The 12,065-nt window shown below is 49.4% G+C and overlaps 5 non-coding genes across 5 annotated transcripts; 2 read left to right on the top strand and 3 right to left on the bottom strand.

Moving 5' to 3' along the window:
• The first annotated feature begins 14 nt into the window (after window positions 1-14).
• On the top strand, window positions 15-87 carry TRNAK-CUU (transfer RNA lysine (anticodon CUU)). The gene has a single exon. It is a non-coding gene; the product is annotated as a tRNA-Lys (tRNA).
• Window positions 88-623: 536 nt separating this feature from the next.
• TRNAP-AGG (transfer RNA proline (anticodon AGG)) lies at window positions 624-695 on the bottom strand. The gene has a single exon. It is a non-coding gene; the product is annotated as a tRNA-Pro (tRNA).
• Window positions 696-3,548: 2,853 nt separating this feature from the next.
• Window positions 3,549-3,620, bottom strand: TRNAP-UGG (transfer RNA proline (anticodon UGG)). Its single transcript has one exon. It is a non-coding gene; the product is annotated as a tRNA-Pro (tRNA).
• Window positions 3,621-4,568: 948 nt separating this feature from the next.
• TRNAK-CUU (transfer RNA lysine (anticodon CUU)) lies at window positions 4,569-4,641 on the top strand. The gene has a single exon. It is a non-coding gene; the product is annotated as a tRNA-Lys (tRNA).
• Window positions 4,642-10,740: 6,099 nt separating this feature from the next.
• On the bottom strand, window positions 10,741-10,813 carry TRNAR-CCU (transfer RNA arginine (anticodon CCU)). The gene has a single exon. It is a non-coding gene; the product is annotated as a tRNA-Arg (tRNA).
• Between the last annotated feature and the right edge of the window lie 1,252 nt (window positions 10,814-12,065).

Genomic DNA, 12,065 nt, shown 5'->3' with positions numbered 1-12,065 from the left:
TACCAGTCACATGTGCCCGGCTAGCTCAGTCGGTAGAGCATGAGACTCTTAATCTCAGGGTCGTGGGTTCGAGCCCCACGTTGGGTGTCCTTTTGACAGGCTCTCTAAGCAATTCCTGCCTTTCTGTTTAGGAACAAAATGCACCAAAGGTGAAGTCACGCAGCCTGTGACTTTGCACCGCGCTACCCTGCCCAAGCTCTCATAAGCCCAAAATGTCCACTCCTTACAGTGGATCTGCTAACTCACCAGATTTCTCAACTTCTTTAACCAAAGGAACCCTAGAAATAGATACATTAACGATTTGAACCTGGATTCTAGACCAAACCCACACACCAGTTTTTCCTTTGGTTTATTTAGGGGAGCGAGCGAGCCAGCTACTATTATCTCTGCATCTGCAGGACAACATGTCCACGGTCATAAAAAGCTCAGCTTACACTAGGATGCTCCTTTGGGAGTCAGGGGAGAACCGAGTTCCATGTTCTCTCTACCAGGAGTGGCCCTGTAGATCTGAGCAACCCAGACCACTGCTCGGAAGGATGAGGATGACAGCTGAGGTGGGAATATCCATATCCGGTGAACGTAACAACAGTGTGTTCCCGGGACACAGCCTTTTATTAAAAGCAGGGCTCGTCCGGGATTTGAACCCGGGACCTCTCGCACCCTAAGCGAGAATCATACCCCTAGACCAACGAGCCACACAATGGTAGTCTCCTCCCCTCCTGATGAGCTCAACGTGGCTCTGTCCTCCCTGGTCCGGGACTGTCCCTGATTCCTCAGTCCATGGATGGTTCCCTTTTCCCCGTGAGTGTCATGAATGGAAGGATTTGATTCCGTGGACAGGGGTGGGAGAAGGGGTGGGAGGGGGCGGACATGGGACTTTCCTCATTGTCCCACGCTGAGGCTCCAAGTTGGCGAGTTCCAATGGAGGTTTTGGAGGGTTCGGCTCCTCCCCTCTCCTTCTCTGTACAAGGAACACTGAGGCGATCAGCTCAGCAGAGCACCCCCATTTCGCCTCTGTCACCGGACTGAGGCCTGGGCTGCAGAATGAAGCTGGAAGTAGAGTTCGGATCCCGTCCTCGACGTCGCGGGCTCCTAGACGCCTCCGGGACCACCTGGCTCCGCGAGCACCCACTGAAAACACCTGCCGAGGGGTTGCCAGTCTCACAGCTGGTCCAGCCTGGAGAACCGCCTCCAGAGTCCCAGACTCGAATCCCAGTGCAGACCGTAGCCAGGAAGGGGCCCCAGCGATGGGTGGGGGTTTAAGTAGGGAGTAAAAGGACAAGGGAGGAAGTTGCTCAGAAAAGATGCCCCAAGGTGCTGTCGCCGCTGATGTGACCTGGGTCACGGTGACTTCCTGTCCACTGAACACACACGGACCCCTGACCTCAGTGACCCTGTTCTGGCCACTCGCATCCAGCGGGTCTGGGTCCACCACCCACTGTGCCTGCCCCATGATCCATTCTCACAGGGCCAGGACCCACACCCGCTCTGCCAGGAGTTCTGTTTCAGCCCTAAAGTGACCAGAAAAAGCAAATGGGGCTCCTTGGGGATTTGATGCCAAATTTGATGCCAAAAAGCTCCACAGGGAGCTTCCTCTGCAGTGCTCACTTCCCGTTCCCTGGACAGATGACAGTCAGACCCCAGCTGCAGGCAGAACCTAGACTCAGGGCCTGCCGTAGAGGACAGCAGACCTTGGGTGCCCAAGTAGGGAGGGGGTTGAGGCAGCTCGGAGGGAGGGGCACCCCTGACACAAAGATGAGTGGACCTGCTGCTGGAGGCAGTGGTGGTTTCCCTTCAAGGAATGCGAGTCTTAAAAGGTTCTGTCTGTAGGGGAAGAAAGTGCTGGCCAGGGAGCCTGGTTACCCTGGTTGATGCCCACTAGGCCTCAAAGGCCAAAGAGGCCTCCCTGGACATCCAAATGGGACCCGGGGTTCTGTTCAGGAAACGCACTCAGTAGGGGACTTGAGAGTCAGGAGGCATGAAAGGGGCACCGAGCATGCAAGACTCCAGGCTTAACCAGAGAAACTGGGGCGATTAGATCAGAGAAGAGGGTCACCAGCCCCCTGCCCCCTCTGCATGTGCTGGGCAGCTCTGGCCCTGTGGCAGCTCGCCTGGCAGGGGCTCTGTGCCTTAATACCCTGGGGAGGCCCGACTCTGGGCCTGGGATCAGAAAGCCGCCTAGACTGGGGGCCCTCAGATTCCAACCAAAGTCTCAGTCCCTTCCTGTATCAGCCACGTCTTTTCTGTATTCTGTTGTTTAGACGTCTGGAACCTTGCTGACTCTGGAGCAAAGGCCTCTCCCAAGGTTGGGCAATTCTTTTTTTTTTTTTTTTAACATTAAAAACATTTATTTTTGAATTTTTAATTGGAAGATAATTGCTTTACAGTATTGTGTTGGTTTCTGCCATTCATCAACGTGAATCATGCATAAGTTATATGTCCCCTCCCTCTTGAACCTTCCTCCCTGGTCAATTGTGCTCAGTTTTTCAGTCGTGTTGGACTCTTTGCGACCCCATGGCTTGTAGCCCACCAGGCTCCTCCGTCCATGGAAAATTTCCAGGCCAGAATATTGGAGTGGGTTCCCATTTCCTACTCCAGGGGATCTTCCAGGCCCACCGACCTGGTCAGTTCTTCGAGATAGCAAACAATTCCTCCGTCAGCAGGCATTTTTCAAAGGTAAACCAACCAATCCAGGGTCCACAGCCCACGACCACCTGTTTTATCAAACTCTCACCCTCTGGGCCACAATCCACCTGCAGAGTCACCTCAAGGCCAGGAAACAGACAACCAGGGACAGCACCTGTGCCCCCGATCCCACCAAACTTATTTCAGCCAGCCATTTAAACCTGTCTTCCCTGCCTGACCTGTTTCACCCTCCCTGAAGCCACAAGAAAGTCTCCTGCCCACATTTTCTTCTTCCTTCCGACACTGGTGCGTCCCCGTCCCCCCTCCCCCCACGGAGACGTGCCACCTCCTCTTGGAAACTGTAATAAGCCATCTTCTCAGTAGCTGGATCTGTTGGCCTCAGAAAATAATAATAAAACCTATGAAAACACCGCGGTTCTTCTAGCGGGAGAGGAGACCCCGTGTCCGAAGCACCGCCCCCTGGACCCCGGTGGGGACTGGTGGTCCATTTTGCGGCCCCATGCTCAGTCTCCTCTGCGGTTTCCTTCCTTGCCTGGGTCGTGGAAGACCCTTTGGGCAGCCCCCGTGGGCTTGTCCTTTACTTGGGTCATAAAATTTGAGTTTATTACCCAAAGTATAAACACACGCCCCAAGTCACATCATCACCCAGTCCAGTGACCGTCTGGCACACGGAGCTGGTCTCCCGAGAGCCGAGACTGACTCATCTCGGTCTCCTCCCCCAGCGCCAGGCCCAGAGCGACCCCAGCGCAGTGATGGCCACTTGGCAGAACAGAACCGAGCGCGGACGATCGGATCGTGGCCGGCGGGAACCACGATTCGGTCCCTCAGGACTCCGCAGAGTTACGAAGTCTTCAAACCGAAAGCTAGCTGGTGTCTGGGGAAAGGGAAAAAGAAAAAACGCTGGGCTCGTCCGGGATTTGAACCCGGGACCTCTCGCACCCAAAGCGAGAATCATACCCCTAGACCAACGAGCCGGTGTTACAGTGGCTCCTGGTGCCTGTCCTTGGAGGCCTGAGACCGCGGCTCCGCCCTCGGATCCCGGGCTGAGAATCCGCAGCCAGATCCTGTGGATGGTTTTGGTTTCGATTCGAGAAGGAGAGGAGGAGGCGCAGCGCGGCCGGAATCTCCGGGTGAGGGGGCTCCCGCGCGCTCTGGCCCCCGGGCCGCGGAGCCAGATCCCCGCCCCGCCCCCATCCCCCCACCCCCACCCCCGGCCACGAGGGCCACCCAGTCCGCAGCAGCTAGAGGAGGGGGAGGGACCGTGCTGCTGGGCGAATGTGGTCTCCCATGGTGGACCCCAGGACAGAAATTTCACCCAACATGCGACACGAGGAGAATGAGACTCGGCCACCTCCCATCCGGCCGGTCCGGGGTGACCCTCGAGCTTCTCCTGGTCCCTCCTGGTCTGGGCTCGGCCGCAGGAAACCCTCACGGATCTGGAACCTGATGTAGGGGTCAGAACTGGGGGTAGTGCTCACTTCTCCCCGAAGGGCAGCTGCTCCAAATTTTTGTACGAGCAAGGGGTCCACATCCCCCTACTCCACCCCCACCCTCCGGGGAAGGAAGGTCTCCCGGCTTGTCCCGGAGGCGAGGCCATCAACCCTTCCCGATCGGCTTAATGCTGCTGCTGCTGCTGCTGCTGCTGCTAAGTCGCTTCACTCGTGTCCGACTCTGTGCGACCCCATAAACGGCAGCCCACCCCCGTCCCTGGGATCCTTCAGGCAAGAATACTGGAATGAATTGCCATGCTACCTCTCCAGAAAGGGGCTGAGAGTTTGAAAATGAGAAATCGCCGGTGATTGGAACCCGGCACCTGCCACACCCTAACGGAGGGAGGAGATGTGCGCGGGATTCAGAGTGCGTCTCTACTAGTTTTAGGTTCAGCGAAGTTCAGGAGAACTGTAGCTCCCCCTTCCGCAACAGCCCGGCTAGCTCAGTCGGTAGAGCATGAGACTCTTAATCTCAGGGTCGTGGGTTCGAGCCCCACGTTGGGCGCAGCTTTTGCCCCTAGGGCTTTTCAGCTAAACCAAAGTGATTTTAGAGAGCGACAAGGTCCATATAAACTAATCCTCTTCCCACGGGGCTTCTTTCTGAGTTCGAAGTTGCTAGACCAGGGAGACTGGCACACTGAGTCTCAGCAGAGCATCTTGTTTCATCTTTGTTTCATTATATGTGTTTTGGAATTTAAAAGCTGAAACTGTAAGTTTCAGCACACGGAGAAATCCTTTTCTAGGAACTTAAAAAAATTTTTTTTTTTTAATTTGGCTGCAGTAGGTCTTAGTTACCGCACGCGGGATCTTCCCCTAGGAATTTTCTTGCAATTCCTGAGATCCCGGCAAGGCCAAGAATTGTCCCCAAAACTAGGACTGGAACCCACTTTCTTATGAGATCAGTCTCAGTTCTACATACTGAACGACAGCAACAAGAGGAGACTAGGAGATGGATTTTCAGCTAACTCTGGCCCTGCGCCGGGACCTACACGGTGCTCCGTCTGTATCCAGGGGCGATCCCCAGCCAAGAGCCTCGCCTCCTCGCACCCTGTGTGTCCCCACCGGCATCCGCTGCGCTTTCCTCCCTCCTGGGGGAGACGAGCAGGGAAGGGAGCCCCTCATCTCCTTTCTAAAGTAGAAAGCTGGAAGTCGTGGGACACCTCAGATAGAGGTGAGGTCCTCCGCTCCCCAAGAAGCAGCAGTGAGGATGTGACTTCCTTTCTGAGAGTGAGACAGGGGAGCTGGAAAGCTTAGCGATGCCACTCCTGAGGCTCTCAGGATGTTGGGTCATCTGGGGATCTAGGTTCCAAGGTGGGGGTAAGAGAAGGGCAGGAGAGGGCTTGGGGAGGTGCCTGCCAGGTCATGTCTCTCTTGGTGGCTGGATTGGGGACCCTACTCACCCAAAAGAGAGGGACCCGACTGTACTCATCAGAGTTCTGTTATAGTCTGTCTTTCTGGGGGAAGTTAGGGAGAGATTATGATTGATTGTAAAGAACTGGCTCCCACAATGAAGCCGGAGAGATAAATTTAAAAACTAGCCCATTTGTCTATCCTGTGTCCTCCTCTCCCTTACAGATGCCTCCTCAGAATGTCCCCTTCACTAACCGATTACACAAAAATCCCTGTCTCAGCTTTTCTAGGAAATACGTCCTAAAATAGTTGTGTCCTAAAATATGTCCTAAAACAGTCTAAGAATGAATTGTTATGGAACCAAACTTGAGTCGGCTCAGCCTCGTGCAGTAAAGCCAATCTACTGGTGCTGAGTCGTGGTGAAGGAGTTTATTACAGACTCCAAGCAAGAAGTCCAGGCAGCTAGTGCTCAGAAGGCTCAAACTCCAGAGAGGGTTTTCAGGGAAAGGTTTTAAAGACAAGGTGAGGGATGGGAGTCGTGGGGTGGGTGTTCAGCTCATGAACATTGTGGGGAACTAAGATCCCAGGTACGGAGCCGGACACCCATCACTTCACAAAATTACCTTTTGTGTATGTGTGTGTGTGTTGAGAACACTTAAGGTCTACATTTAACAATTTCAGGTATACAATAAGGTATTATTAACTATAGTTGCCATGCTGTACATCAGATCTCCACAACTTATTCATCTTATAATTAAAACTTTGTATCTTTGTAACAACCTCTTCCCATTACTCCCACCCTCCCCCCACCAACAAATGGGTTTATTGACTGCTGCCTGGACCCTGGTTTGGTAATGAATTTGGACTTGAGCTCCTTGCCAGTGGAAAATGGGATACTGGTAATGCCTGACATGCAGCAGCACCGTGATTAAGCCGCCTATCACGTGGTTGATTATGATGAAGTGCCAACAGAAGCAGGTGCCCTGGGGGACCACGTGGCTGCTGCACTTGACTCTTGCAGCAGTAGAGGTGACCACAAGGACTGTGATGTGGGAAGGACTCCCCTGGGGGCGCCTGTTTGTTTGAAGAAAGAAAATGACAAGATCAGGCCTTTAAACTTTCAGCCTAAGTCACGCCCAGAGATCCAGGGATATTTTCTGTCAGCCATAGAATAATCGTATAGCTGCAGGGCTGACATTGCTGAAAATCAAACACATAACTGAATGATGTATATTGCGGAATGACACTGTAAGTTGAGTTCACAGCCTCGAGAGATCTTTTCTGTGAAAGGAAGGGCGTTGATTACGAAGGAGTGGAGCCAAAGCCTGGGGAAGTTTAGGTGGTCTTGGACTAAGTTGAGCTCTTGAACCCCTGAGTCACTTGGAGTCTCCCTTGCCAGTGAAAACAGACTGTTCTGGTATCTGGGGAAAGTAGCTTTCCTCTGTTTGAATATACCACAATAATCTCACCTGGAGTGGTTGTCTTGCAAGGGGAGGAGAGTTCTCCTCAAAGCCCACACCAGCCAGCCTTGTTACCCTCTAACGCTGGTTGTCCCATAACTACAGTTAGATCAGCACGCTGCAGGAGCAAGTACAAAGGCTCGCCTGGGAGGAACTCATTCATATGCCCAAAGAATGATGCTGGCAGAAAACTAGGGAATGTGTGTGGGAATGGATCTGAGGATGTTAGGATAAAGAGGACGGGATGTGATTTTTGGATATAGTGAAGTTATTGTTCTGGGCGTACATCCCAGCAAGCCTGTGTTTATTTCTTAATTTTTTTTTAGCAGACAGATCTTTTATTAAATGACAGAGGATAATACACTCCTGAAACATGAGAGCAGGTTGACTGCAAAGGAGTGGCTAAAGCCTGTGTTTAAATGTTATTCATGCAGCTGAATGTTTCTTGGTTGGTTGGCTAAGGACTGAACACAGTGGTGGCCTGTGTTTAAGGGGATTAGAATTCAAGAATGTCCCTGGCATCATGTAAAGAAAGGAACTCAGACTCTGCAAGATAGAAATGCTTCAATGAGTCTGTCATATTTGATGAGCACACCCACCACCCCACTGAGAGGGCCCTGAGGACACTCCCTTCCATAAGTCAGGGAGAGACGTCAGTGAGGGAAACACTGGCAGCTTGGATAGCTCTGTGGTCACTGTTCTCTGCAGGCCACATATGATGGTGGGAGATGCTGCATTGAGATGAAGTTCCTGATTTGAGAAGGGATGACAGGACCCCAGGTGCCTGGGAAAGTAGAAGAAGTAAGCCCAGAGCTGGAGGATCAGAAGAATCTCGTTCATGGTCTTTAAAAGGAAAAGAAAACTATGTGCATATATACTATATATATATAGTCGCTTCAGTTATATACGACTCCTTGTGACCCTATGGACTTTGCTTTTACTTTATTTTTTTAAATTTTTATCAAATATATTATCATATAATTTCTTTTTTTGTTTCATATATGATATTATACATGTTTCAATGCCATTCTCCCAAATCATCCCACCCTCTCCCTCTCCCACAGAGTCCAAAAGACTGTTCTATACATCTGTGTCTCTTTTGCTGTCTCGCATACAGGGTTATCGTTACCATCTTTCTAAATTCCATATATATGCATTAGTATACTGTATTGGTGTTTTTCTTTCTGTCTTACTTCACTCTGTATAATAGGCTCCAGTTTCATCCACCTCATTAGAACTGATTCAAATGTATTCTTTTTAATGGCTGAGTAATACTCCATTGTGTATATGTACCACAGCTTTCTTATCCATTCATCTGCTGATGGACATCTGGGTTGCTTCCATGTCCTAGCTATTATAAACAGTGCTGCAATGAACACTGGGGTACACGTGTCTCTTTCAATTCTGGTTTCCTCAGTGTGTATGCCCAACAGTGGGATTGCTGGGTCATAAGGCAATGGCACCCCACTCCACTACTCTTGCCTGGAAAATCCTATGGATTGAGAAGCCTGGTGGGCTACAGTCCATGGGGTCGCTAAGGGTCACACACGACTGAGCGACTTTACTTTCACTTTTCACTTTCATGCATTGGAGAAAGAAATGGCAACCTACTCCAGTGTTCTTGCCTGGAGAATCCCAGGGATGGGGGAGCCTGGTGGGCTGCCGTCTATGGGGTCGCACAGAGTCGGACACAACTGAAGCGACTTAGCAGCAGCAGCAGCAGCAAGGCAGTTCTATTTACAGTTTTTTAAGGAATCTCCACACTGCTCTCCACAGTGGCTGTACTAGTTTGCATTCCCACCAACAGAGTTAGAGGGTTCCCTTTTCTCCACACCCTCTCCAGCATTTATTGTCTGTAGACTTTTGGATAGCAGCCATTCTGACCGGCGTGAGATGGTACATCATTGGGGTTTTGATTTGCATTTGTCTGATAATAAGTGATGTTGAGCATCTTTTCATGTGTTTGTTAGCCATCTGTATGTCTTCTTTGGAGAAATGTCTGTTTAGTTCTTTGGCCCATTTTTTGATTGGGTCGTTTATTTTTCTGGAATTGAGCTGCAGGAGTTGCTTGTATATTTTTGAGATTAGTTCTTTGTCAGTTGCTTCATTTGCTATTATTTTCTCCCATTCTGAAGGCTGTCTTTTCACCTTGCTTAGAGTTTCCTTTGTTGTACAGAAGCCTTTAATTTTAATTAGGTCCCATTTGTTTATTTTTGCTTTTATTTCCAGTATTCTGGGAGGTGGGTCTGACCTCCCTATGGACTTTGTGATGCTCTGGACCACCATGGGAAGACTACTGGAGTGGGTTGCCATTCCTGTCTCCAGGGGGTCTTCCCAACCCAGGGATCAAACCCATATTTCCTGCAGCTTCTGCATTGCAGGAGGATTCTTTACCACTGAGTCACTGGGGAAGCCCATGAGATATAGCAATTCAGTTCAGCCGCTCAGTCATGTCCAACACTTTGCGACCCCATGGACTGCAGCACACCAGGCTTCCCTATTCATCATCATCTCCCGGAGCTTGCTCAAACTCATGTCCATCAAGTTGGTGATGCCATCCAACCATCTCATCCTCTGTCGTCCCCTTCTCCTCCTGCCTTCACTCTTTCCCAGCATCAGGGTCTTTTCCAGTGAGTTAGTTCTTTGTATCAGGTGGCCAAAGTATTGCAGCTTCAGCTTCAGCATCAGTCCTTCCAATGAATATTCAGGACTGATTTCCTTTCAGATGGACTGGTTTGATCTCCTTGCAGTCCAAGGGACTCTCAAGAGTCTTCTCCAACACCACAGTTCAAAAGCATCAATTCTCCAGTGCTCAGCTTTCTTCATGGTCCAACACTCACATCCATAAATGACTACTGGAAAAAACACAGCTTTGACTATACGGACCTTTGATGGCAAAGTAATATCTTTGCATCTATATATATGACAAAGCCTCAGCGATCATCTCCTCTGTGGGTATGTAGTAGAGGAGGTTTCTAATTTTACTCTCCACCATGCCCTGAAATTTGGGAGATTTTTACCTTGAGGATGAAGGCATATATTGCATGGATTTAAAAGAGAGAAAACTTCATCATGGACTATTTCAAGCAAGAACTAAAGCAGAGAAAAATAGTATAATGTGTTCAGTTAAGACATTATCACCTCATAGAAAAACTTGTTTTGTGTATACCTCGATCCAGTCCATTATCTTTTTTTCCAGCTTTACTGAGATATAACTGACAAATAAAAATGATGTATATTGAAGGTGTACAATGACGGTTTGATATATACATTTACATCGTAAAATATTTACAACAGTGAAGTTAATTAACACATCCATCACCTCACATATTACCTGATGTGTGTGATGAAAACGCTTAAGATCTCTCTTTGCAAATTTCATGTATACAGTACAATACTATTAACTGTAGTCACTACCCAGCCCACTATTTTAAAGCACATTGGCTGTCACATAATTTAATCTCTAAATAACGGGCTGTGTTTATAAAAAATAGACTTTTTTAAAATATAAGTAACCACAATACAATTAATACATCTAGAAAAATGAATAATTATTTCTATATCAAGTAGAAGGGACGGTTGTTAAAATAACGTAAAGAATGCAAGCACTCTTCTGACATCTGAAAACGTGCATGTTTTTATGGGAGACTCGTTCAGGGTGGCGGCTGGCTGAGTAACCCCCTGGGGGGCCTTAATTTCCCACTCGGGTAGTAGACAGCCGGCTTCATTTAACTTTTATCCCCCCTGCTCTAGAAGGTTTAAAATACAACTTTTTTTTTTTTTTTCTTCCCTTTTACCCCGGGTGGGACTCGAACCCACAATCCCTGGCTTAGGAGGCCAATGCCTTATCCATTAGGCCACCGGGGCTGATGAAAAACCTTCTTCGACAGTCTTAGACCAGCCTCTCTCTCACCTTCCCGCGGTTCTGTACAGCGTCCCGGCTCCAGCTTGGCTTGATTTTGGTCCTCCTGACAACCATATGCGACCGGTGCATTCGCTCAGATCCCGCCCGCCCCCGAGCATGCCGGGACCCCAGGGAGACTGCGCATGCGCGAAGGAAACGGCTCAAAGACCCAAGGTAGCAGTTAGCTCCACTGTCTTGACCGGGATACTATCCTCGCTTAGGGTACACAAGGTCTGGGCATCAAATCCCGGACGAGCTCTTTCCCCCTTCTTTTAGGAGAATCTACGTCCCGTGAGAACTAGCATCAAGAAGGAGTTCACTAGGCAAAATGTGGGCGCGAAGGGGAGAGAGGGCACAGCCCGGAGCTTGGGGAAAGCGTCGGTCACGACCTTCATTCTCCTCTCCTCGTTGCTTCTTAGACCAAGAGTGTTTCCTAGTCCCAAATCTACGCGGTTTTTAGCAGAGCCCAGTGGTCTTAGGTCTTTGTCCTAAGGACCCTCCGTGATGGCTCTGTATATGCCCACCTAGCTCAGTGTGTAGAGTGTGGAACTGTAATATCAGAGAGCCCGGCGTTTACTCTCCTATCAGAAGATGGGTATTCTTTCCCCTCTCGAAGATATTTGTCATTGTGGTTCCCAGAAGTGGGGTCGGGGGAGGCGCGAGCGGAATTAGATGAAGGCAGTCAAAAGGTACAAACTTCCAGCTGTAAGGAAGTACTGAGGTACAGTGTACAACATAATAAAGATAATTAACACTGCTGTGTTAGAAGAGCTCATCTTTAGAGTTAAGAGAGTAAACCCCGAGTTTTCATCACAAGGATGATGGATGGTCACTAAACCATGATTGTAATAATGATTGTGATGTATGTGAATTGAATCATTATGTTGTACACCTTAAACTTATACAGTGCTGTATGTCAATTACATCTCAGTAAAAGTGGGGGAAATAATTAAAATGTTTATCTTAGTGAAATTTCTCTTCTTTTTATTTATGAGTCCTTAGCAAACCACTGAAACATCACGAAACTGATAAAGGAGACAGTGACACTCCCCATGACCTCAAGATTACTTGCGCCCTCCATTGGGGTACAGGCTCAGCTGCCATTCCCCCACCGTCCTCCCTGGGGGGAGAAGGTCCCATCGCCTTGGTCATTCCACTTAGCCAGAAATTCCTTAGCCAGAACTTGGTTCCTCAGGGACAGTCATTTTTTCTGGG

This window comes from Bos indicus, chromosome 25 (genome assembly GCF_029378745.1).
Source record: "Bos indicus isolate NIAB-ARS_2022 breed Sahiwal x Tharparkar chromosome 25, NIAB-ARS_B.indTharparkar_mat_pri_1.0, whole genome shotgun sequence".
Taxonomy (NCBI): domain Eukaryota; kingdom Metazoa; phylum Chordata; class Mammalia; order Artiodactyla; family Bovidae; genus Bos; species Bos indicus.
The sequence above is the reverse complement of the archived record's forward strand: the minus strand, read 5'-3'. Positions and strand labels throughout refer to the sequence as shown.